Consider the following 5528-nt stretch of genomic DNA (forward strand, 5'->3'; position numbering starts at 1 on the left):
TGACCAAAGTACCCTTGGAAGTTATTATTATACCAGAATCAAACACATAAGACTTACACAAAGAAATCAAATTTCATAGGTTGCAAAGTTGCTATGCAAAACAATTCCCTAAACACAAACATGTTTTTTACCGGTGTAAATTTTTTCTACTAAAATTACGATGCAAGCTGCAAAACTACTGATCTTGATGTTGTACTGAGTAAGTTCATCCCTCACTTGTTGCAGATCCGCTTTTAAACATCCAACTGCACATAGATAGTCGGACAAACATATAGATAAAGTATGTTAAAGACAGTCACATCCATAGAGGATCACAAATAGTTAGACAATAAAGACACCAAGAGTGTATAATGAATAGAAATGTAACAACCTAAGATACGTTGTAAACCATGACTCGGATAAAATAGTACAACTGTAAAGAAAGAAAACAATTAGCTTCTAAAAAATGAAAAAGATACAAAGAACAGCAGAATTATAAAAAAAAGGAAAATCTATCAAACTATTTAAAATGACTACATGTTATAATGATTTTACAAAAAATAAAAGTCCAAAAACTGAATATGAATATCGTTTTGTCATATAATCTTCAAGCAAAAAATTCAAAAAATAGCAAATATTATTACTGTAATTTGGCACCATGATCTACAATAGAGAAAAGTTATTACCTTTAACTAAATCTCTAGTGGATAGTGACGGAAGTGCTCCTCTCTCTGTCACAGTAATTGCACCATAAGCATTTGTAACACTGAAAGCCTTTCTTAGCATCTTCTCATCCTGCAACACTGGAAAATGTTCAGCAAGTTTAATAAAACTCCAGCTACAAAAGCATCCCCTACACCTGTTGTCTCCAATATAACATGATTAAATAAAAAAGAATATAAAATTATTACCCTGATGTAATATCTACAACCATCGGGTCCTTATCCAATTAACAGAAAATTAACAATACAATGTGACGTGATCACTGATGACTTTTAGTTCCTTTGTTTCTAAGATACTATACTTTGTAAAGCTAGCTGAGTATATTACAATATGAACCTGTAGTTTACTAAGAACGTCAAATATAGAGTATATTACAATATGAACTTGTTGATACTATACTTTGCTAAGATAGTAGAGTCCATTTGTGACCGACCTTTCACATATCATGCTAAAAACGTCTAATGATGTTGTACCTAATATAATAAAAAATCTTTGTATAGAAAAATCATATAGATTGTCTGCGAGTAATTAAAGAAGAAAATATGAAATACATCTATTAGAGTTACAGAGAGTAACCAAGTAAAAAGAGTCCTACATGTCGATACGTAGCGTTTCTGCTGTTGATGAGCACTCCAGACTGTAAATTTCTTCACACCTAAGAATAAACAATTGAAAAGGAGGGAAGTGGGGATCAGAGAAAAAGAAGTACCTGATTGAGAAAATGGGTTTTGAAGAGATGGTAGCCGGAAAGTTAGGAGTGAGGGTCGGTCATGGTAGGGTTCAATCGTCTACATGAGTACTGAAATCCACTACAAACATAAAATCGAAACCAAATTAACATGTGATTGGAACTGAAATCCACAGCGAGATGAAATTAATATGCAACCTTACAGCCTTCAGTTGTATTGGATACAAACAACCGATAGATAATTGAAAATCAATTAGAAACCACATAACACATACCAGAATCAGAAATCTATTGCGACAGAGAAATTGGCGAGTTCGGGTTTGATTGATTTTAAGAGGAAGACGGAGCAGCAGGTGGTCGAAGGCGGTAGCTATCGACGTCAAAGAGATCCCTGATATGGAGATGGACAAACAGACGATGGAAATCAATTTAAGGTTTTTGTTGGGCACCATCGATGACCGCTCACTGGGATATTGAGGAAGCATCGATGACGTTGGTTTCATGGATTTGAGAGGAAATAAGGTGTTAGTGTCAACGGAGGTAGAATTTGAAGACATAATGGAAGAGGGAGGTGTAAGGCGATGGTTTGGAGGAGCGTATGGAGGGATGGAAGGAAGTCAAAGAAGCGGTATCTGATTGTAATCAACGATGTATGAAATCAGTGGGGGTAGATCATAGGACGGTGGGAAACAAAGGTTCGAGAAGCAGATTATGATTGGATGAAAGGGCGGTGGGATTATATAAAAAAAAAAATAGAGAGGTCCAATAAAATAAAAGAACTGTTACCTAAGGAACTTGAAATCAATGGTATTATAAATCCGTAGATTAAATATACACTGCATTTGGTAAAAAAAGATTAAATAGTAAATGTATTAACCTTTTTATTTTATGGCCATTTTGGTAAAAAAAGATTAAATAGTAAATGAAGGTATTTTTTTTACCACTTATCATACTTTCATTTAATTTGTCTAATGTTATTTTATGGCCATTTTGAATTAATTTTTTTCTCACATGTTATTTTATGAGTTTTTTATTTTATTAAATTCCACATAATATTTTAATATAATAATTGCAATAAATGTATATCAATTTTACTTACCTTTTTAATTTCATAATTTCTAAAATTAAAGCTTATTAGTTTATTTTATTTATTTAAATTTAAAAGATAAAAAATATTTTCATTATAATAACTCATTGTTTCTCTTATTTTCTTATAAATTCAAAGTTTTCAAATATTTTGATTTGAAAAATTAAATATCCTCCTACATTTTATTCCTACTTATCTTCTATCATATCAAATGTTGACACGTGTCACATTTATTAACACATTTAATGAAATTGATTTAAATGTTGTCCATTTGTCAACATTTAATGTAAATAGGAGGATAATAGAAATAAAATGTACGAAAATTTTTAATTTCTCTTTTGATTTTTATATATATATTTTTTAAATTAACTCATATAATACATATTTCTACAACTAATTAATATAATAATAAAAATAATTGTTTTCTAATATGAGATGAAACCCATAGGCCATACGTATTAGGGTTTAGGGTTTAGGGTTTAAACTTCTTTCAACGGTTGAAGAGCAGGGATGACATGGACTCCCAAGTTTAGGGTTTAAACTTCTTTCAATGCTATTTGCAAAAGGTATTGACGCTACAAATGTGGATGTCCTAATACATTTAAAAGGAACCCAAGTTTCATAAATGTGTTTTTTGTCATTAAGCTTTCAAATTTCGATTTATTGTTATAAATTTATGTAAAATTTTGAAATAAAATTACCATACCACGTCCATATAAGTCATTTTTGCAAAATTTGATTAAATTTTTAGTGAAAATGAAAACATATGATAACTTGTTATGGGCTGATAAGGAAGAATCTTTAGGTCTAACTATGGTGATGGTTAGGTGAGCACATGAATTCAACATGAACCCCGCAACTGTTTTGGTTTAGAAACAAATTAGCACATATCAACAAATAAGACGATAATTTTACTATAAAGAAATCAGAATTTTATAACCACTTGAAAAATCTGTTGTCCTAAGGTATAACTCATTGCAAAAAAAAAAAACAAAAAAACAAAAAAAAAACAAAAAACAAAAAACAAAAAAACAAGCAAATCATACAATACAATTTTTGGTGTATATTTTAATGGACATGTTGTATAAAAGACATTAGGTCTACAAAAATATTTAATTTTAATATTGTGTTTATTTTTTTTTTTCTCAATTAGGTCTCTAAGTTTAATTGTTGCAAATTTAACCAATAAGTTTAATTGTTGTAAATTTAACCAATCGAACTGTATATTTCAAGTGTTTCATGTTTCAGTAGCTGACTAGACCAAAAACTCATGTTGCTTCCATATATGATATGAGTTAGCCAACGTTTGAGTTAAATTGAATCTTTATGTAGATTTGTACTCGTTTTCATTTATTACTTTTTATTTTATTCTTTTACAACATCACAATTTGTGCAATGACTTTCTAAGGTCGTGCAAGTGGTTCACCAACTCAGAGTGGTGTAAACAAAACAATTTGTCTTGCTTACATCACTCTGAGATGATGAACCACTTGAGCTATGCGGGGACGTCATTGCAAAAAATCGTGATTCTCTAAGAAAATAAAATAAGAAAAAATAAGAAAAAGTGAATATAGATCTACATAAGTGTTCAATTTAATCAAAATATTTACTATGTGAACGCCATATTAATTTTTTTATCCAGTCAGCAAGTGATATACATGAAACACCTAAAACAAATCATTTGTTTAGTTAAATTTACAATATATATATATATATATATATAAAATGAATTAATTGAGAGAAAAGAAAACACAATGTCATTTTGTTTCTGTAAAACTTAATATCTATTATACAATTTACCTTATTTTAATTGTACAATATATTTTTATATTTAACTGATTTTTCTCATATTGCGAAGAATTCCCCCTGCAACTTTGGATTTCTAATGATAAACTTGATTTTAAAAGTCACTAAAAGAAGCGAATAGAAGCGAATAGAATTTTTTTTATTAATCCAATTGAAAATTTAATAAATCTTCCATAATAAATGAAAATAAATTTGACATTTATCATCCTCTTATGCATTAAGTTACATATCATTTTATAATAAATTTAGATTAAATTATATCTGTCATTTTGTGGGGTTTTTTTTCCATTTTATTAAATTTCATATAATATTTAAATGCAATAAATGTAATTATATATATATATATATATATATATATATTCAATTCATTAATGAAACTTTTTTTATAATTTTTAAATTTCTAAACTGAATATAATTATTTTAGTTTTTTATTTATTTAAATTATTAGTTTAAATTTAAAAGATAAATAAACACTTCAATTTCAATATTTAAATATTTTATTTTTTTCTTATAAATTTACATTTTAAATTGTTAGATCTTCATGTTTGTTTATTATTTTTTTTCAATAAACGCATATAATATATAGATATTACAACTATTTAATTATTTTCATTTATTGTTATCAATCCCATTAAGTTTTGTATTTTCATGTTTCTATTGGACCGAGTAAAGAAAATCACACCCTAAGATATCATTTGGCAACAAAAACCAACATTTTGTTCACATTTTTAGAAATAAGAAAAGAACAGCAAAAACGACATTAATATGATAGCTATATATTTCCTTTTTTCAATGAAGCGTAGACAATCTTTTTGAAAATTGTAACATGACATGTTTTATGATCTTCATTGTGAGTGTTCTAAAATCTTAATCGAGTTAGAGCAACGTATGGGTTTTACACTTTTCCAAACATGAACCTTTTCTCCATCTTTTGCTAACTTTTTCATGCATTTTATCTCTCATCCCTCCGATTTCTTTCTTCCCTACACGTTATGTTCTCTTTAACGATTGATGCATGTCATTGTCATATCATGAATGTTTCTTTTTCACACTATAAATTTGTCCTATGTAATATGTATATCTCAAATACGTGGATTTTTTTTATAATATAATGTTTAAATGATCGTTACTAATAATGTTATGCGATAAAAAACATACATGTTAATTATCATAAACCGTTTCCAACGTTAAACAACTTACTTTCTTATATTACGCACGTTCCAATTTCATTATATTTCATCTTAA

At 28.1% G+C, this 5528-nt stretch overlaps 1 long non-coding RNA gene across 5 annotated transcripts; it reads right to left on the reverse strand.

Moving 5' to 3' along the window:
• On the reverse strand, positions 1 to 2105 carry LOC145006500 (uncharacterized). Of its 5 annotated transcripts, none has more exons than XR_013662922.1 (5): positions 1666 to 2105; positions 1298 to 1511; positions 666 to 774; positions 371 to 412; positions 1 to 245 (listed from the first exon to the last, which is right to left on the reverse strand). It is a non-coding gene; the product is annotated as an uncharacterized LOC145006500 (long non-coding RNA). The 5 variants fall into 5 exon arrangements; XR_013662920.1 differs by having other exon boundaries at positions 666 to 782; XR_013662921.1 differs by lacking the exon at positions 371 to 412 and having other exon boundaries at positions 666 to 782.
• Between the last annotated feature and the right edge of the window lie 3423 nt (positions 2106 to 5528).

Source organism: Lactuca saligna, chromosome 7, assembly GCF_052625555.1.
Source record: "Lactuca saligna cultivar CGN05327 chromosome 7, ASM5262555v1, whole genome shotgun sequence".
In the NCBI taxonomy this organism is placed as follows: Eukaryota; Viridiplantae; Streptophyta; class Magnoliopsida; order Asterales; family Asteraceae; genus Lactuca; species Lactuca saligna.